Source organism: Balaenoptera acutorostrata, chromosome 6 (genome assembly GCF_949987535.1).
Source record: "Balaenoptera acutorostrata chromosome 6, mBalAcu1.1, whole genome shotgun sequence".
Taxonomy (NCBI): Eukaryota; Metazoa; Chordata; class Mammalia; order Artiodactyla; family Balaenopteridae; genus Balaenoptera; species Balaenoptera acutorostrata.
The window spans coordinates 60,007,536-60,029,814 of NC_080069.1; the positions used below are offsets into that span (position 1 = coordinate 60,007,536).

Consider the following 22,279-nt stretch of genomic DNA (forward strand, 5'->3'; position numbering starts at 1 on the left):
AACATACTAAGCTCTCAATGAATGTTGGAAATTATTGTCATTGCCCAAGATCTCAAAACTGGCAAGAGAGGGGATTAAAAGCCAGGGCCATCTGATTCCAGAACCATGAACTTTCCTCTCTACCTTGCAGCACTGGTGGGGATTTAACAATAACGCCATGATACTGCAATATGAAGTTGCAACAGGTGCAAAACACAATGAAGTGTCAAAGGCAGGTAGAGGAAAGAGCATGAGATCTGCACGTTTGTACTCAGCGAGGGAAGCCAGTGAGTGTGAAGCACAGGATTGAGAAATAAAAAATCTGGAGGTTTGGGTGGTGGCCGCTGCTGGGCTTCAGCTTCCAGTTGTAGAGGGCAAGGTGGCAGAGACCCTGGCACCCTGTGCCCCACCGCTGATGCCCAGATGGAGGTTGTCAAGTGGGTGGTGGTGGGAGACGGAGTTGTAGGTAAAACTTGCCTACTGATGTGGGATGCCACCAATGCATTTCCTGGAGAATAGATCCCCACTGTCTTTGACAACTATTCTTCCCATGTTATGGCAGATGGAAAACTGGTGAATCTGGGCTTATGGATGCAGCTGGACAAGAAGATGACGACAGATCACATCCCTATCCTCTCCACAAGCTGACGTATTCTTAATTTGCTTTTCTCTTGTGAGTCCTGCATCTTGTGAAAATGTCCGTGCAAAGTGGTATCCTGAAGTGTGACACCGTTGTCTCAACACGCCCCTCGTGCTAATGGGAGCTAAACTTGACCTTAGGGGTGATAAAGACAAGACTGAAACTGAAAGAAAGGCCGACTGCCATCATGTATCCTCAATGTGTAGCCATGGTTGAGGAAATCTGTGTTGTGAAACACCACGAATGCTGGGGTCTGACACAGCGAGGTTGCTACATGGTGTTTGATGAGGCTCTTCCAGTGGTTCTCTCCCATCTCCCGTCAAGAGGATGAGAGAATGCCTGCTGTTGAAAATGTCCGAGCACCTCACTCCTTGCCCCATCCCCCTGAGAACTTTTGTACACTTTGCTGAAAAACGTTGGCACCTTTGCACTGAATGCCAACATTTTGTTACAGATTAGGTCCCCCATAAAACCATTCTGAAACAAGCAGGAACTTTACAGTTTTGTTTAAGGCATAAGAGTTCAAACTTCCATGTTCTATTAAAATTTACCCCTAAAATGGAAAAAAAAAATCTGGATTCAAGCCCTACCTTCACCATGTACTAGCTAACTGACTTTAGGCTAATTACATCTGTAGTGGCCTCAATTTCTTCACTTGCATAAAATAGGAATAATAATAGTACTTATTTTGTGATATCTTTTTTTACAAAAATTAAATGTGATCATCTATGTAAAAGACTTATGCTAATTAAGTAGTTTGGTTTTAGTTAGGTAGAGGAAAGAATTTGAAGCTAGGACAGAAGAAACGTGGGTCTGCCATGACCTAGCTCATTTTCTTTGGGCAAATTCCCTGACATCCTTACTTTCAGTTCACCCCTTGTTAACTAAGTTTGGTAAGCAGGTAGCAGTGTGGTAGGCATTCAGTAAATGTTAGCGCCATCTTTCCCCTTCCAATCTCTTATAAAATGAGATAATTGGAATGGGTTACTGCTTTACAACCTGGCTAGTTATCAGAATAATCTTCGGAGCTTAAAAAAAGAAGAAAGAAACTGATCAGTCAGAACGTGTATGTTCAGAGCCATGGACTAGATGATCTATAAGATTCATTCATGGTCTGATGATTGGTTACTTTTAACCTCATGAGTAAAATATGATTTGTGTTTGATTTTAAACTGTTTATTCTTCTTTTTCTACAAATTATTTGAGTCCATGTATAATATTACATAACAATAAGAGGGACAACATATGAGGATCAGGGAACCTTGAAGGGTTATTGTGAGGATGAAACGTGATAGTGCAGGCAGGCACTTAACACATGGCTGGTCAAGGTTGAGAATCAGTAATGGCAGCTATTGTTAAATGGGTGAATAGATCAATTATCACTCTCCCTAAACATCACTTTGAAAGATGAGTTTGGAAAACAGTGGGTGACTGATGGGTGTTGTGTTCTCTAGAACACAGATATTCTGTAATATTGATTAAGGGCGATTAAAGAAAGGGTAGAATAGTGGGGGGGATAGGACTTTCCAGAAGAAGGGGACCATTTGGGCAGAGTTCCCAGGTTCTGACTTGGTGTGTTTGGGTGATTGATGAGACAACCTGAGAGGCAGGGGGTGGGGTGCTGGGAAATAAGGTCAGGTTACAGAGGTCTTGAAGGCTGAGTAGAGAAATGTAAATCTGGTGGAACTATGGAAGCTTAGTTTGCTGAGTTTACGGCTATGGCCACCTCTCACAAACTCATAAGACCATCTTGTATTTCCAAAGCAATTTTAAGGACATATGCCCAGGAGCTGGGAAAGAGAAGGCACTAGGAGGCAAGCCCGTCTTTGTTTTCTTCTGGGGGAAAGAAAGTAAAAGAAAATGTTCAGGACACTGTTCCCCTCGGACACAGTTTGTACCTCTAAAGGGCATGATGCAGATTGTCAGTCATACTTTCCTTCTGTGAATTCATATTGGTGATGTGAACTAAGAATGCCGCCTGCTGTATCATAAACAAAGGATGTTGCAGCCATCAAGCCACCACATTACAGCTATCCTGACTGGGAATAGCTGTCCTTATCTTTAAAATAAAATCATTTATGTCACAATTTGTACTGATCCAGGGAACTCAGGATGGAAACAAAGAACGCCTACCATCTAGCAGTAAACGACTGCAGCCACCCCCAATGGTGCACACTGAGGAGACTAAGGATGAGAAAACACAGGATACTGCCCCCCCACCCCCTGCCAATACCTGAGGTGCATATCAAAGGAATAATTTCAATAAGCCCAGACTTTGCATCTTCCCATACATAGAAAAGTGCTAATTTCATTAACTTGAGATGTCTGGTTTTCTTTTAGTAACAGTAATCTTTTGATGTTCCCAATACCTGGTCTTTTGTTGCTAAAACTCCTATATATCCTGGCTCCCTGAGCCCTTTGCCTCTTTGGAGCAGTCTCTCAGAGTATTTGAGATGCTGTCTCCTGGGCTTGAAGTCCTAAGAATGTTTGCCGAATAAAACATAACTCTCAACTTTTAGGTTGTGTATTTTTTTTTCAGTTTTCAGTCGATGGTGACAAGCCCTGTGCTCTACCACCAAGTCACCCCAGAATGACAGAAGCCCATGGTCCTCTAATGGATGCCTGATCCAGGTGCCTGCCATGGGGCAAAAAATATCTGAGTAATTGTAGCTCATTTAAAGATAGCTATTGGGAAGAATTTCACTGCTCCACCTGGGCACCCAGTATGACTTGTGACAAACTTCCACTATGGCCTGGTTGTCCTTATCTTTAAAATAAAATCATTTATGTCACAATTTGTACTGATCCAACTCCAGGTATTTTCAAGTGGTTTATAGTCTGTGTCCACATCCCAAGCACATTTTTAGGGGAGGGGCCACTGGGCTTTCCTCCTTCCCCCTTTTGCCTCTTGGATTCTCATTAGTGTTCAAGAGCCTGGAGGCTGAAACTGAGCAGGACCCTGTAGGGCCTTCCCAGGGACAGACCACCACCCCCACCACACCCCCCATCCCCCACCTCTTGTTTGTAGAAAAGCTTTAGCCTTCGAGGCCTTCCCCAAGTTCCAAAGAGCAATTTTAATCAGAGAAGTGAGAAAATGCAGAAACAAAGGAAAACAGTCAAAATAATAATAGGTTATTGTTATTATCAAAACAAGACAAAATAGTAATAGGTTAGCCATAAAACAAAGTCAAGGACCTTTAGTTCCTCCTCAAGGGCTATAGATAATATCCTGAGCCACATCCTTGAGTTGTTTTGCAGAAACTGAAACCCTCACCAGGTGGAAGAAGTTAACTGCATGCTGACCACAAGCATGTAGACCCCAGACTGGTTGATGATGTTAATTCTCGAAATACCACCCTATTACCTCATCATCAACCAATCACAAGAATGTCCACAAGCTGATCAGGCACCGTACAACCCTCACCCCTAACGTTGCCTTTAAAAACCTTTCTGTGAACTATAAACAAAATGAAAAGACAACCCTCAGAATGGGAGAAAATATTTGCAAATGAACCAACGGACAAAGGATTAATCTCCAAAATATATAAACAGCTCATGCAGCTCAATATTAAAAAAGCAAACAACCCAATCCAAAAATGGGCAGAAGACCTAAATAGACATCTCTCCAAAGAAGACACACAGATGGCCAAGACACACATGAAAAGTTGCTCAACATCACTAATTATTAGAGAAATGCAAATCAAAACTACAGTGAGGTATCACCTCACACCAGTTAGAATGGGCATCATCAGAAAATCTACAAACAGTAAGTGCTGGAGAGGGTGTGGAGAAAAGGGAACCCTCTTGCACTGTTGGTGGGAATGTAAATTGATACAGCCACTATGGAGAATAGTATGGAGGTTCCTTAAAAAACTAAAAATAGAATTACCATATGACCCAGCAATCCCACTACTGGGCATATACCCAGAGAAAACCATAATTCAAAAAGACACATGCACCCCAATGTTCATTGCAGCACTATTTACAATAGCCAGGTCATGGAAGCAACCTAAATGCCCATCGACAGACTAATGGATAAAGAAGATGTGGTATATATATAAACAGTGGAGTATTACTCAGCCATAAAAAGGAACGAAATTGGGTCATTTATAGAGATGTGGGTGGACCTAGAGACTGTCATACAGAGTGAAGTAAGTCAGAAAGAGAAAAACAAATATTGCATATTAACACATATATGTGGAATCTAGAAAAATGGTACAGATGGACTGGTTTGCAAGGCAGAAATAGAGACACAGATGTAGAGAACAAATGTATGGACACCAAGGGGGGAAAGGGGGAGGCAGGGTGGTGGTGGGATGAATTGGGAGACTGGGATTGACATACATACACTAATATGTATAAAACAGATAACTAATAAGAACCTGCTGTATAAAAAATAAATAAATAAAATAAAAAAATAAATAAATAAATAAAAATAAAAACCCTCCCGTGAAAGCCATCAGGGAGTTCATGTCTTTTGAGCACAAACTGCCCATTCTCCTTTCTTGGCCCCTCGTTGGGCGCCTTGCAATAAATGCTGTACCCTCCTTTACCACAACCCATTGTCAGTAGATTGGTTTTACTATGCATTGGGTGAGAGGACCCAAGTTTGGTTCGGTAACAAAGTCAGGGACTGAGCTTCACTCTCTTTTCACCTGCCACCGCATCTGCCACCATGCTGGCCCAGACCGTGTGCATGAGACCGATAGCTGCTTCCACTGGGATTTTCACAGGGTTCTCCAGCTTACTCAGCACAGAAAATACATATTGCCTTGTCATTTATAATGCGCAAGAAGCACTTTTAGAGAGGATGACTAAATTTCAGTTAGCAGCCAAACTCCTACTCCTGCACAATGATGGTTGTTATTTTTCTTTTTCTCAGATCAGTGCTTTTTTCCACTACCCTTCCAAACTCCACTCACAGAGCTGTGTGGAAATTTTAGAACAGCAAAATGAATGGTGAGTGTATAAATGCTTGTGGGTGGTATGTGCATGTGTATGACATTCTATGTTTCCTGGCTAAAAGTTTACAAATGTGTTGGTATTTTGTGAGTGTGTTGATCAGAGGGATGATCAAAAGAGTAGGTGTAACTACTCTTCCAGTCATACCTTCTTCATTCCAAACCTCAGAGGTATAAATCGGACTGGCACTAAACATTATCAATAATGTTCAGGGATTTTTTTTCTTCTAAAGCCAGGTCGATTTGCTTCTTATATTTTCAGGGATGGTTCCTCCTGACAAACAAACACAATGTGTCCATTATGTTACTCTTGGTCAGCTTTTGTCATTTCTAGTACAGGCTGTCTCTACTTTCGTACATCACATGTTTTTGGAAATGTGTTTCTAAGTTGAGTACCTGAAAGCAAAGTGTCAGACTCACTTGTTATAAAGAGCGTTCTACTCCCAGAGACTCAAAACATGTCAAGTTTATGCAGGGGCACCTTGCCCTGGGGTGAGGGGAGGGATGGCAGAAGGTGGAAGGGAGACATTGGGCTCTGTCAGGTGATTCTAGATGGACTCCCCAGAGCATGGTGGGGTAGGGGTGGGGAGAGTAAGCGCCAGGGTTCCAGATGTCAGGGTGTGCAGGTCCCTTCAGGTAAGGGAGGAACAGGAATGTTAGAGCAAGTTTGTGTGCCTGACACACAGTGAGGGCAAACAAACCGTAAAGTCAGAGTTTGGCGCAGAGAAAGGTTTATTGCAGGGCCATGCAAGGACGCGGGCGGCTCATGCCCTAAAAAGCCCCGAGCTCCCCGAAGGGTTTTGGCAAAGCATTTTTTTTTTTAATTTTTATTTATTTATTTATGACTGTGTTGGGTCTTCGTTTCTGTGCGAGGGCTTTCCCTAGTTGCGGCAAGCGGGGTCCACTCTTCATCGCGGTGCGCGGGCCTCCCACCATCGCGGCCTCTCCCGCCGTGGAGCACAGGCTCCAGACGCGCAGGCCCAGCAGCCGTGGCCCACGGGCCCAGTCGCTCCGCGGCATGTGGGATCCTCCCAGACCAGGGCTCGAACCCGCGTCCCCCGCACTGGCAGGCAGATTCTCAACCACTGCGCCACCAGGGAAGCCCGGCAAAGCATTTTTAAAAGCCAGGTGAGGGAGGGGGGGTCGCCAGGTAAGTGATCAGCTCATGCCCAGTTCTCTGATTGGCTGATGGTGAGGTAACAAGGTGGTGTCACAGGGGTTAACATTATTAGTCCTTAAGCTCCAGGAGGCCTAGGGTGATGTGCTCATGGTCATCAAGTAGTTAACATCTTCCACTTGGTGGGGGTTTTTCACATCAGTAAAACAACTCAGGAAATGTGCATCAAATACTGTTATCCAGGTACTTCAGAGAGGAGCTAAAGCAGAGGATATGGGGGAAGGCCCCACAGGGTCCTGTTCAGTTACAGGAACGTGATCATGATAAGACCCGAAGAAGGGGTGTCTATGCTGACCTGAATGATGACAAGTGAAGGCAACGTTCCCTGATATCTTGCCTAAGACTGACGCTCCACAGTGAAAGTAGCTTATAGATGATGGTCAGTTATCATTGGCCAGCTGAAGTAGGAGGACTAAATCCAGAGAGATGCTTTTCCAGGATGAATGTACTAAGTCAAAAACACTCAAAGGCTGCTGTCTTGGGTCCCTTCAGGCTGCTATAACAAAATACCTCAGACAGGTGGTTTATAAACAACAGAAATTTGTTTCTCACATATCTGGAGGCTGGAAGTCTGAGATCAGGATGCCATCAGGGATGCTTTCCTGGGTTGCAGATTTCTCACATGGTAGAAGGAGCATGGGAGCTCTTTTGGATCTCTTTTATAAGAGCACTAGTCCCAGTCATGAGGGCTCCACCCTTGTGACCAAGCACCTCCCAAAGACCCTACCTCCTAATACCTTCACATTGGGCATCAGGATTTTGAGATGACACATTCAGACCATAACAGCTGCTTATAGTGGAGTTCCTTCACATAACTGAACATCAGTCTTGCTATATGTAACCCATGGTCAGTTATAGGTGTGCTCTGCTTGATGCTTTCCAAGTTAGTCAGATACTGAATTTAACAAATTGAATCATGTTTAAAAAAAAGTTTCCTTGTTATTTTAAGGAAACTTTTAGTGAGTGCTCGTATTATAATAATTTTTATGCTTTACCTTTCTGGTAATTTTAATTTTTTAAAATATTGAGTCCAGTAGCCAACTCCAAGATGGCTCCTAGTGACCTTTGCCTTCTGGTATTCACATCTTATATTGTCTCCCCTCACACTGAATGTGACTTCTGACGCTGGGTAATAAAAGGCATTGTAGCTTTTGCCTTACTCTCCTGGACCACTTGCTCAGCAGAAAGCCAGCCATCATGCCACGAGGACACTCAAGCAGCCCTGTGGAGAGGTCAGTGTGGAGAGGAACCGATGCTCCTGAACAAGAGTCAGTACCGACTTGCCAGTCACATGAGTGAGTCCCAGTCAGGTCTTCAGGGAATTGCTCCAGCTCTCATCTGACTACAACCACCTGGGAGACTGAACCAGAGCTGCTGAGGGACATACTTCTGAATTCCTGACTCATAGAAATTGTGAGAGAAAATAAATAATTATTATTGTTTTAAGCCATGAAGTTTGGGGATGGTCTGTTAATTAGCAATAAATAATGAACATATTAAGTTTCTGAAAGTAGGGGATATCTGTATTATTTAATCAAACCATGAGAAGTTTCTTATTATTTTTGTGATTTGTTTAACCTAAGAAGTTTAACCTTCTTAGATATGTGGGTTTATAGTTTTCTCCAAATTTGTAAAAATTTTGGCCATTTCTTCAAGTATTTTCTGTATTCTCCCCTCTCCTTCCTCTCCTCCTGTGACTCCAATTACACATATATTAGGGTGCTTGACATTGTCCTACTGCTCACTGTTGCTCTATTTACTATTTTTTTTTCTTTTTGTGTTTGTTGTGTATCATCTTTAATGCTGTGTCTTCAAGTTCACTAATATTGCCTTCTGCAGTATCTAATCTGCTGTTACTATCATCTAGAGTAGTTTTCATCTCAAACATTACATTTTTCACCTTTAGAGTCTCATTCGGGTCTTTTGTTATATCTTCTATGTGTCTACTTAACATGCTTGATCTTTACCTTCTTAGATATATGGAATACCATAATAACTGTTTTAATGTTCTTGTCTATGAATTCTGTTATATCTATCATTTCTGGATCTGCTTCTATTGATTTTTTTTTTCTCTGCATTATGGGTTATTTTTTTCCTACTTCTTTACATGCCTGGTAATTTTCCATGGTAACATGACAGACAATTTTCCCTTCTAGTTTTATTGAGATATAATTGACATACGGTACTGTGTAAGTTTAAGGTGTACAGCATCATGATTTGACTTACACCACAGGCATTTTGTATTTAATCTGTTGAGTGCTGTATATATTAGTATTCCTATAAATATTGTTGAGTTTTGTTCTGGGACACAGTTAAGCTACTTGGAAACATTGGTATACCTCTGGGTCTTGCTTTTAAGCTTTGTTAAGCAGGACCAGAGCAGCATCTGATCAAGGGCTAATTCTGCCCCACAACTGAGCCAATTCCCTTCTAAGTACTCTACCCGATGTCCTATGAATTATGAGATATTCTACTCTGTCTAGTGGAACATGAACTATTACTGGCACTGCATGACCTCCCAGGATTGCTCCTTCTAATCACTAATATAGTGATGATTAATTAGCTGCGGACTCAAGTGGGTTCTTCTGCAGATTTCCAGAATTCTCTCTCTCTGAAACTCTCTTCTCTCTAATCCTCTGCTCTGTGAACTTAAGCTACTTTGGCCTCCCTGTGCTTTCATCTGTCTCCTCAATTCAGGGAGGCTATTGGGCTTCCTCCAGTTTCCCTCACCCTAAGCTGCAGCCTGGAAACTCTTTCCAGATAGTAAGGTTGGCCAATTATAGGGTTTATTTGGTTTGTTTCCTATCTTTCAGGACCACTGTCTTGCACTGCCTGATGTACAATGTCTGAAAACCATTGTTTTCACACATAATTTTTACACACACTATTTTTTAGTCATTTCAGACAAATGGATAAATCTAAGCCTTCTTACTCTATCTTGTTGAGAAGCAGAAATCACTTTCTTACTATTTTTGAGGTTGGCATATATAATGGAACTGCTCCATTTGAGCTGCAATGTGTATATGTTTTTATGTTTGTTGATGAAAGTGTGTGATAAGGAGGAGGGATGGGAAAGGTCATAGAAATCAAGGTCACTCGTTTCTTTTAAAAAATAATTTTCAAATGCATTTTTAAAAAGTAGTAAAAAAAGATATGAAAATAATACAAACTTAAGTAAATAATATAAATACAACACAGATAATAATGTGGAAGTTAAGTCTCTTGACTGACTCACAACTCTATCATTCAATCCCACCTTAATCCTCAGACCAGACTGCATCTAACAGTTTTTTGGTGTATTCTTACAAAAGTGTTTCTGAGTGGGAATGTAGTGCTATGTTTTCATAAAATATAATCAAGCATAGTCTAGTATTTTTGACACAAATAATCATTAGAGGTATAATTTAAATTCTTTATATTCTATCAATTCTTTAAGAACTGATATATTTAAAATAAAATTTTTACTTTTATCTTTTGAAATCTGTTTGGATTACATATTTTGAGGAAAGCTGAATAAAGCTACAGCATTTTCCATTAAATTTCCACTGCTCTATTCATTAATATGTTAATGAGTTAAAGTCTTTACAGTAATGTATTAAAATAGTAATACATGCTCATGTGCTCATTTGAAAAAGATCAGAGAAATATAAAAAAGAAAAACTATTTTGAATCCTACCACTCAGAGATGACTTGGCCACTATAGCTGTTTGATAATTTTTTATCAATTAAATTAGCAGAAGACATCCTCATCCCTGATTAATTACATGTCATAGCACAAAAGGATTATTTTGGCTGTATGTGATATGTACCTAATAAGCATTTTTCTCTCTCTCTCTCTCTCTCTCCCCCTCACTCATTCTCTTAAATGAATGTTCTCCTGATAAGTACATGTGATGTTCAGTAAACGTATGTTGATAAAGTAATTAAGTAGGGCAGTTGATTTCATTTATTAATTCAAAATACATTTGTCGAGTAAAATAGTTATAGTCTCCGCTTTCATGAAGCTTTTACAGTCTCAGGAGAGACTAATATTAATCAAATAATTATACAAATAAATACATACTCACAAACTGAGATAAACGCTATAAAGGAAAAGAAGGCTATAAAAGAGTGTAACAGGGACCTGACCAAGCTAGAGGAGCCAGGAAGGTTTTCCTTGAAAAGTGATTTGTCAGTTGAAAAAGTCATCCTGACAGAAAGTCATTCTGACAAAGGATGAAGGAAGGAGTATATGGGCATAACATATGCAAAGGCCCCAAGGTGGGTGGCAGTTGAATCTGGGGGAAATAGAGAAGGCTCATATGCTGAGGCACAGAGAGTGAGATGTAGTATGTCTGAGTTAGAGAGGGGCTTCCCTGGTGGCGCAGTGGTTAAGAATCCGCCTGCCAATGCAGGAGACATGGGTCCGAGCACTGGTCCAGGAAGATCCCACATGCCGCAGAGCAACTAAGCTCGTGTGCCACAACTACTGAGCCTGCTCTCTAGAGCCTGCGAGCCACAACTACTGAGCCTGCATGCTGCAACTACTGCAGCCCATGTGCCTAGAGCCCGTGCTCCACAACAAGAGAAGCCCCTGCAATGACAAGCCCACATGCTGCAACTAAAGAAAAGCCCATGCGCTGCAACAAAGACCCAATACAGCCAAAAATAAATTAAAAAAAAAAATAAAAAAGAGTTAGAGAAAGACCACATCACACTGGGCCTTGTAGGCTACGTTAAGGATGTGAGGCTTTAGCCTAAGGGTGGCGGGAAGCCAATGAAGGATTTTAAAAAGAGAAGCTTCAATATTAGATTTTTGGTATGAAAATATCCTTGACTGCTGTGTAGAAAATTCTTGGAAGGAAGCAAAAATTAATGTAGGGTGGGACTGCCCTGGTGGTCCAGTGGGTAAGATTCCGTGCTCCCAATGCAGGGGGCCTGGGTTTGATCCCTGGTCAGTGAACTAGATCCTGCACACATGCCGCAACTAAGAGTTCACATGCCGCAACTAAGAGTTTGCATGCTGCAACTAAGAAGCTCGCATGCCACAACTAAGACCCGGCGCGGTCAAATGAATAAATAAATAAAAATAAAATCTTTAAAAAAAATTAATGTAGGGAGACCCATTAGGAGGCTGTTGAAGTATAACAAGTGAGAGAATAGGGGCTTTGACTAGAAGGGCAGTGGTAGAAATGGAGGTAAAAATCATGGTAACGAGACGATGTGTAGGTGAGGGAAGTGTTAAGAATGACACCTAAGTTTCTGGATTTCAAAAGTGTGTGGACCAAAAATGTATAAGAGAAATTGTACACCATGACCAAGTGGAATTGATTCCAGGCTTGCAAAGCTGGTTCAATGTTCAAAATCAATCAATATAATCTATCATATCAACAAGCTAAAGAGGAAAAATCATATGATCATATGAATTGATGCAGGAAAAGCATTTAGTAAAATTGAAAATCAATTCATGATGAAAAGTCTCAGCAAGTTAGGAATGAAGGGAAATTACCTCAACTTGATAAAGGGCATCTATAAACAGCCCACAGCTAAGATCATATTTCATGATGAAAGACTGAGTGCTTTCCCTCTAAGATCAGGAACAAAGCAAGATATCAGCTCTCACCTCTCTTGTTCAACATAGTACTGGAAGTTCTAACCACTGCGATAAGAAGAAAAGTAAATAAAAGAGATACAGTTTAGAAAAACAGAAATCTGTCTTTAATTGCAGATGACATGATAGTCTATGCAGAAAATTCCAAGGATTCTACAAGAAAACCTCCTAGAACTAATAAGTGAGTTCAGCAAAGTCACAGGATCAATACACAGATCAGTAACATTTCTATATACTAACAATGAACATGCAGCAACTGAAATTTAAAGATGCAAAATCATTTACAGTTGCCCCAAAGAAAATGAAATACTGAGGTATACACTTAACAAAACATGTACAAGATCTATATGCTGAAAATTGCAAAATACTGATTTAAAAAATCAAAGACATAAATAAATGGAGACACATACTGTGCTATGGATTGGAAGAGTCAACATGGTAAAGATGTCAATTCTCCCCAAATTGATCTGTAGGTTTATTGCAATTCCTATCAAAATCCTAGCAAGCTTTTTTGAGATAGAGATGAAGTTATTCCAGAATTTAGGCATGGGTCCCCAAATAGCTAAAACATTCTTGACAAAGAAGAATAAAATAGGAGGAATCACTCTACCTGATATTAAGGCTGACTGTATAGCTGCAGTAATTAAGACAATGTGGGGAATTCCCTGGCGGTCCAGTGGTTAGGACTCGGCGTTCTCACGGTCAGGGCCATGGGTTCCATCCCTGGTCGGGGAACTAAAATTCCATAAGCCACGCAGTGTGGCCAAAAAAAAAAAAAAAAAAAGGCAATGTGGTATTGGTAGAGGGTTAGACACAGAGATCAATGGAACAAAACAGAGAACCCAGAAGCAGACCCACACAAAGATGCCCAACTGATTTTTTTTTAAATTAATTAATTAATTAATTAATTATTTATTTATTGGCTGTGTTGGGTCTTCGTTTCTGTGCGAGGGCTTTCTCCAGTTGCGGCGAGCGGGGGCCACTCTTCATCGCGGTGCGCGGGCCTCTCACTATCGCGGCCTCTCCTGTTGCGGAGCACAGGCTCCAGACGCGCAGGCTCAGTAGTTGTGGCTCACGGGCCTAGTTGCTCCGCGGCACATGGGATCTTCCCAGACCAGGGCTGGAACCCGTGTCCCCTGCATCAGCAGGCAGACTCCCAACCACTGCGCCACCAGGGAAGCCCCCCAACTGACTTTTGACAAAGGTGCAAAAGCAATTCAACGGAGGAAGGATAGACTTTTCAAAAACGGGTTTGCAGTTATGGGACATCTATAGTCAAAAAATGAAACTCCACCTGAACAAAATTCAATCTAACACCAAAATTAACTCAAAATGAGTCATGAACTTAAATGTAAAATGTAAAACTGTGAAACTCTTTGAAAAAAAGATAGAAAACAAATTCTTCAGGACCTAGGCAGAGTTTTCTTAGATGATCTATGAGAGGAAAAATTAATCCATTTGAACTCATCAAAATTAAAAATTTTGTTCTGTGAAAGCCCATGAGAAGAGAGTGAAAAGACAAGCTACAGAATGGGAAAAATTGTTTGCAAACCACATATCCAGCAAAGGACAAATATCTAGAATACCCTCAGAACCCAAGAGTAAAGACACAAACAACCCAATTAGAAAATGGGCAAAGGCATGAACAGACATTTCACCAAATAGGATACATAGGGGGCAAATAGGCCCATGAAAAGATGCTCAACATTGTTAGCCATCATGGGAACGCAAATAAAAGCTACAATGAGTTATGACTACACACCTTTCAGAACGGCTAAAATAAAAAATGACGATAACCTCATACACTGGAGAAGGTGTGGAGAGACTGAATAGCTCATACTCATTTCTAATGGAAATGTAAAATTGCCATTTCTTATAAAATTAAACATCCAATTCCCATACAACCCAGAGACTGCACACTTGGGCATTTAACCCAGAGAAATGATAACTTATGTTCACAAAAAACCCTGTACATGAATGGTCATAACAGCTTTATCTGTAATAGCCAAAGCTGGAAACAACCTAGAAGTCCTTCAACAGACGACCGGTTAAACACACTGTGGTGCAGGTCTTTCCTGGAATACTATTTAGCAACAGAAAAACAATCGATTGACACATGTAAGAACTTGGATGAATCATGAGGAAATCACGTGTAGTGGAAAACGTTAATCTTCCAAAATTACATACTGTATAATCCCACCTATGGAACATTTTGAAATGACAAAATTTTAAAAGTGGAGGACAGATTAATGGTTGTCAGGGGTTAGGGATGAGGGTTGAGGGTGATGTGAGATGGCAGGGAGGTGGGTGTAGTTACAAAAGGATAATACGAGGTATCTTTGAAATGCTAATACTCTTCAATTTCTTGACTGTGGTTGGTGGTGGATCCACAAACCTACACATGTGATAAAATCGTATAGGACAAAATACACACACACACACACACACACACAAATGAGTACAAATAAAACTAGGAAAATCTGAATAGGTTGGTAAATTGTATCAATGTTAATATCCTGGATGTCATTTTACACGAGTTTTTTTTTTTTTGGCCGCACTGCACGGCTTGCAGGATTTCAGCTCCCCAACAAGGGACTGAACCTGGGCCACGGTAGTGAAAGCCCGGAATCCTAACCATTAGGCCACAGGGAACTCCCCGTATGAGTTTTACAAAATGTTACCATTGAAGGAAACTGGGTAAAGTGTATACAGGATCTCTCTTAAGAAAAAAAAAGAGGGACAGTGGGGACATTACCGAAAAGAGCCGTAGCCTAAGACGATTGGTATCAAGATAAACTCCAAATTCCATAATCAGCATTTTGCACTGTATGCTATGGCCCCAACTTATATTTTCAGGCTGTCATCCATGACACACTTAAGCAGCCCCTCTGAGCTCCTTGCCATTTCCCCAAATGCTTAGCGCATTCTACATGGGAGAGTGTATGGCTCAGGGCATTGGGCCCCCAATCTAGCTGTGCGTCAGAGTCTTTCCTTTGCCTCACCCAGTACAGGGTAGGGATTGGGATATTTGCTTGAAGCAAGTAGTCACCCATGAGCTTGAAGTTCTCACCCTTAGTTTAGTAGCTTACCAAAGAATTTTCCAAACAAAGAATGTTCTCTCCTATTCTGGTGCTAGTGATTAAGACAAAAATGTCACCTTTTTGTCTTCTTTTCTAGCAGTTCCTCTGCCTGGCGTTTCCTGCCCCAGCTCTGCCCCTCCCTCTGCTACCACTCTTAAAGCTACCTCCTTAGTAAAAAAAAAAATTCTTGTCCGTTTGGCCAGAGAAAAGTGCTTCCTTCTTTGAAATTCCAAAGCCCTTGCATCAGTAGTTTACACTCTGTGCTATATTTTTGGTTATTCATACACCAGTTTAATGTTTCGACTAGACTATGAATGACTTGGGGGCAGAGTCCATTCATCCTGTAGTCCCTCATACTGGGTGCTGTGGAGACAGACATCAGTAAAACAAGTTCTAAGTCCTTGAGGCTCTTACAACCCAGTGGGGGAGATGGTTTTATCAATAAATCCCTCTATCTTTCAAGGTGCAGAGGAGCCAAAGATCAGTGCCCCATTTCAAGGTTTTCTGAAGCCCCGTCACAGTAAGAGGCAGATTAAATCGGCAATAGTTGATTCTCTCTACACATTACTTTGTGCTGTTACTGCTTCACTCAAGCTGCTGAAGCCAGAAACTCTTGGGAAACAGGAATGGCTCACTTGGGAAAAGAGATGTGGAGGGTAAAATGGCTGATGGGGGAATTTCACCCCATCTTGGAAGACAGCAAGTCTCCAAGGCTTTGATATATGAGGCAAAGAAACAAAACAACATATAAACATGCTTATTCACGTGTGTGTATACACACACGCACACACACACACACACACAACCCAACAACAGGAAAGGAAAGAAAACCATTTATATTGTTACACTTTTTTCCTTTTAGATTTCACATTTGATAACATGAATAATGTAAATGTAATCTAAAGTCACAAAGCTTTGACTAATTTTATAAGCCTACTACACATGGGCTTGGTGGGTAATGGGAGTGGTATGTAGCTGAAAGCTTACTATTTTGAACCTTACAATGCACTCAGAGGAAAGATGGTCCTTTCATGGTAAGGCAAATATGGTAGGTTTTTATCTTATCATTGGGACTTCTTCATAAAGTTCCTTATCTGGTCACATATTCTGCGAACATGTTATTTTTACCTATCCTATGTTCATTCACCCTGCTTTTGGCAGCAGTACCTTGATTTTTCCCAGGGAACCTCTATTCCCCTGTTGCAGTCCATGTGTCTCCCCAGAACCAGCACACAACTTGGAGCAGTTAATCAGAATATTGTATTCCTCTGGTCACTGTAACTGGTTCTGTGGGTGGGTATGTGACTCAATTTGGTCCAATTAGCGTGAATGCCAGGACTTTTGCCAGAACCATTGGGAGAAAATTACTCTTTGAGCTGAAGCTGCTGTAAGAGAAAACAGGGTGATCCTGGAAGAACTGGCAGCCATTTTTTTCAATAAAAGAGGAGACTTTGCCAGAAAACATTGTTGTCACACATACACACACACACACACACACACACACACATATATACACATACACACACAAACAAAAAACAGAGTTGAATCATGGAACGAGCAATACTAAGTCCTTGATATCTCGCCTATGCCTCTGTATCCAGCATGCCTGGTACTCACTCTAGTCTTGGACATTTAATTTATGTAGGTTAATAAATTTCCTATTTTGCTTAATAAATTTCCGATTTTACCTAAGCCAGCCTCATTTGTGTTTTTTTTTTAAAAAAGTCACTTTCAAGTAAATGTATACAGAGATAATAACTTTGAAAAATAAATGAAAACTACAGACATTTTTTTGTCTCTACTTAACTAGAACTTCTGGTGTTTGCTGGTCCATCTATTTTAGGAGATCTTACATGTGTTAGGGCAAATCACCAGGTTTGAGCAGTGAGAAATGAGATGTCCTGTATTAGTCAGGATAGAGCAGCTAGGCTCTGCTGTGATAATAACTTCAAAAATCCCCTAAGTCTGAGTTGCTCACACTATGTGTCCATTGCAACGTTCTGTGGGGCTCTGCTCTACGGTCACTTAGATGGACACGGGCTGATGGAGCCTCCACCATCTTGTAGAAGCACCATCTGGAACATATGGCTTCCTTGGTCATCAAATGGGAGAAGAAAGCACATCAAAATCTCATACCTGGGGGCTTCCCTGGTGGCGCAGTGGTTAAGAATCCACCTGCCAATGCAGGGGACATGGGTTTGATCGCTGGTCTGGGAAGATCCCACATGCCGCAGAGCAACTAAGCCCATGCACCACAACTACTGAGCCTGTGCTCTAGAGCCCGCGAGCCACAATTACTGAGCCTGTGTGCCACAACTACTGAAGCCCGCGCGCCTAGAGCCTGTGCTCCTCAACAAGAGAAGCCACTGCAACGAGAAGCCCGTGCACCACAACGAAGAGTAGCCCCTGCTGGATGCAACTAGAGAAAGCCCGTGCACAGCAACGAAGACCCAACACAGCCAAAAGTAAATAAATAAATAAATAATAATTAAAAAAATCTCATACCTAATCTTCTATATTTAGAGTCCATCTGTTAGAACTAGTCACATGGCCCCATTATTTGGAAAGTGGCTAGGAAGCAGTCTTCCACGTACCTCAAAGGAGAAAAAGCCAGGATATAGTGTGTTCTAATAATGTCTAACACATGACCAAGTTTATATTTTTAGATCATAACTCTGATAAGAATTATGATAATAACAGGTGAAATGTATTAAGCATTTCTATATACTAGACATTTTATATACATTATTGTATGTACTCCTTACAGCATCTTTATGACTTATAATTGCCTCCATTTCCTATATGAAGAAATTGAGGTTTAGTTTAATTAAGTCACTTGCTGGCAGTCACAAATCAAGGGAGCTGAGGTTCTGTTGGAACCCATGTTAGAACCTGGCCGCTTACTCTGTGCCCTAGTGCCTCCCTGATGTGAAGGATCCATGGATGAGCCAAGGGATTGGACTCAGTGAGATCAGCTGAAAATTCAATTAAGAAATGATGAGATGCTGCTACTCAGAACCTGGGTGGATGGAGAGAAGAGGCATTACCAACGTGAAATGACAAGACTTGATGATTAAATGTGGGACTGTGGGGCAGCAATGAGTCAACAGCGACTGAGTTTTCAAGCAGTTTGACTGGGAGGGGTTTGACATGCTATAAGAAATGTGAGTGGGGATGTCAGGCTGGCAGGCAAAACACAGATTTGGAGCTGAGGTGGAGATGCTGATTTGGGAATCTCACACTTAGATGATGGTTTACCTGGGTGGTGAATAAGATCATCCAGGGTGAAAACAGCATGGAATGAGAAAAGGGTCAAGACAACTTGTGGGGTGGGGTCAGGGGAGGTAAAGGGTCCTAGAGTTTCCAAGGAGGAAAGAGAATGAAGAGTAAGGAATAATAAGGAGCAAAGCACATCTATCATTGAGTCTCAGACCTCTGTCTCCATGACAACAAGGACTTCACCAATAACAAATACTCTTTTATGAGACAGTGTTCATCTCTGTTGGTTAGAGCATGTCCTAATTAGGATTTTTCCATTAGACATAATGTTTTCCCCTAACCTGGGTATTAATAAGCTCTGGTGTTCAGTTTTAATCTTGGATTTTAAGAATGGGTATTCAGCTGAAAGGATTTGAAACCAGTGAATCTAAAACATAAGAGAAAAAGAATGTGACACCTTTAACATCACAGGTAAGACAAAGGTGGGAGGTCTATACTACAAAGCTACAGTAATCAAGACAGTATGGTACTGGCACAAAACCAGAATATAAATCAATGAAACAGGATAGAAAGTCCAGAGATAAATTCACACATCTACGGTCAACTAATCTATGACAAAGGAGGCAAGAATATATAATGGAGAAAAGACAGCCTCTTCAATAAGTGGTGCTGGGAAAACTAGACAGCTACATGTAAAAGAATGAAATTAGAACACTCCCTAACACCATACACAAAAATAAGCTCAAAATGGATTAAAGACCTAAATGTAAGGCTGGATACTATAAAACTCTTAGAGGAAACCATAGGGAGAACACCCTTTGACATAAATCACAGCAAGATCTTTTTTGATCCACCTCCTCGAGTAATGAAAATAAAAACAAAAATAAACAAATGGGACCTAATTAAACTTAAAAGCTTTTGCACAGCAAAGGAGACCATTAACAAAAAGACAACCCACAGGATGGGAGAAAATATTTGCGAACAAGGCAACTGACAAGGGATTAATCTCCAAAATATACAAACATCTCATGCAGCTCAAAATCAAAAACACAAATAACCCAATCAAAAAATGTGCAGAAGATCTAAATAAACATTTCTCCAAAGAATACATACAGATGGCCAAAAAGCACATGAATGCTCAACATCACTAATTATCAGAGAAATGCAAAACAAAAGTACAATGAGATATCACCTCACACTGGCCAGAATGGCTATCAGCAAAAGATCTACAAATAATAAATGCTGGAGAGGGTGTGGAGAAAAGGGAATCCTCCTATACTGTTGGTGGGAATGTAAATTGGTACAACCATTATGGAGAACAGTATGGAGGTTCCTTAAAAAGCTAAAAATAGAGTTGCCATATGATCCAGCAATCCCACCCTTGGGCATATATCCGGAGAAAACCATAATTCGGAAAGATACATGCACCCCAATGTTCACTGCAGTGCTGCTTACAATAGCCAAGACGTGGAAAAAACCTAAATGTCCATCGACAGAGGAGTAGATAAAGAAGATGTAGTACATATATACAATGGAATATTACTCAGCCATAAAAAAGAATGAAATAATGCCATTTGGAGCAACATGGATGGACCTAGAGATTGTCATACTGAGTGAACTAAGACAGAGAAAGACAAATATCATATGATATCACTTATATGTGGGAGCTAAAAAAAGGTACAAATGAACTTATTTACAAAACAGAAATAGAGTCACAGATACAGAAGACAAACCTATGGTTATAAGGGGGGAAGGGGAGGGAGGGATAAATTGGGAGATTGGGATTGACATATACATACTACTATATATAAAATAGATAACTAATAAGGACCTACTGTATAGCACAGGGAACTCTACCCAATACTCTGTAATGACTTACATGGGAAAAGAATCTAAAAAAGAGTGGATATATGTATATGTATAACTGATTCACTTTGTTGTACACCTGAAACCAACACAACATTGTAAATCAACTATACTCCAATAAAAATTAAAAAAACAAAAAACAAAAATACCCCCCAGAATGGGAATGAGGTGGCTTTGTAAACTCCGAGATTCTCAACTGGGCAGAAATTCCAGTTCCTCTTCCATTTTTTACCCATCTCTTTGTTGGCTTTTCTTAAGCTTTAACTGCTCCAGGAAATATTGCCCAACTAGAGCAAAGCCATGTCCTCCTTAAGCTCCCTTGGTACTTTGAACCTACTTCTAGAGAATTTACAAAGTGTGTGCGTCCAGAGGCAGATTAACATTAATACCAAGAAGCTAATAAGATTTAAACTTTTGGGTCTCTCACTTGCTCAGGCTGCTGTGGGTGCTGGGAGTTGCTGGGAGTTATAGGGTATTTCTAAGTGGGGAGGGGAAGCCAGGTTGCAATCAGGGAGCATTTCTGATAAAATGCCTAAAGAGATGTTACAAGAAATAGATCTGAATCTCTAAGCCTCAGGTATTTAAAATGATTTACTTTCTCATTCTAAATAAATACTCATTTTCATACCTAATTTTGTACCCCCAAATGCTCTTTTGCTTAAAGAGGGCTCCCCAGTCTTTACAAGTTTCAGGCCCACCAGACATGGATCTGCTGTGTGTGTGCCGTTTTTATTACCAGTCACTAGTGAGTAAATTGTCCCAATCCAAGACCCTTATCTTAGCCATCTTTACATCTACAGATCCAGCATGGTGCCTTACTCATACTAAACTACAGTAAACGTTTGCTGAATGAATAAATGTGGAGGAGGAAATTATGAATTAAGAAAAACCCAGAGTTTGGGAGAGGCAGTATGGTTGTGGGTCCTAAGATGCATGACAGGATGTTCATGATCACATGAACAGCTCTGTGATGGGGAAGAGTGATCAGAAGAGCAAACATTTCCAGGGTTTTCAATTTTGTCTGGGGAAGCCAGACTTGGTTGATATGGCAGTTTTCATTTTTTAAAAATGTCTGAATATAGCACAAGCTTCAAAAATAATTCATATGACCCTCCCTCTGCTGGCTGCAAAATGCACTAAAAATTCATAGAAAGGAGACTACAGTAGAGCTAGGCTCTCTGGTATAAAATTTTATATTCTTCCGTTCAAGATCAGGTGAGAGATACTTGCTGTAATAATTTTATGTGATAAGAGCCTTGCTCAAGTTTTCTGTTTAAGGAAGCAGGACAAAGGTCAGGTGTTTTTAGTTCTATTTTATACTACAGGAATCTGAAAGCTGGGTTCTATCCATTTTATGGGGTACAAAAAAGCAGATAAAATTTCACTAAAACCTGTTTTCTGCTTTTATAAAATCCTCCAGTTTTAGTTTCTATAATTGAGCATCACGATTCTTGTCTTCTAATTTTGTTTTGTTTTTATGTAGATTTTTTAAATGACCAGGAAGATAAAGTGAGAACCACTGAGAAACATTAAGTTTGACTTGACTGTAGGTTAAACCCATTTCAGGTCTAGGTATTACCTGAGTTAGAAACAAAACTTTATTGACGACAACAGAATAAAAGAGTAGAAAAAAATTAGCCTAAATATATATTCTTCATTGCTTCATCAACTTTTCACTGTTCATAGTTAATTAATTAATAAATAAATGTCTCTAAGTGAATCCTTGTTGGCTCTGGAGTGAAAAGTAGCCTGTCGATTTAGAGTCTG

The 22,279-nt window shown here is 40.6% G+C and overlaps 1 pseudogene; it reads left to right on the plus strand.

Annotated features, from left to right (window-relative positions):
* Positions 1 to 402: 402 nt before the first annotated feature.
* LOC103010767 (ras-related C3 botulinum toxin substrate 1-like) lies at positions 403 to 1,078 on the plus strand (annotated as a pseudogene).
* Positions 1,079 to 22,279: the final 21,201 nt, after the last annotated feature.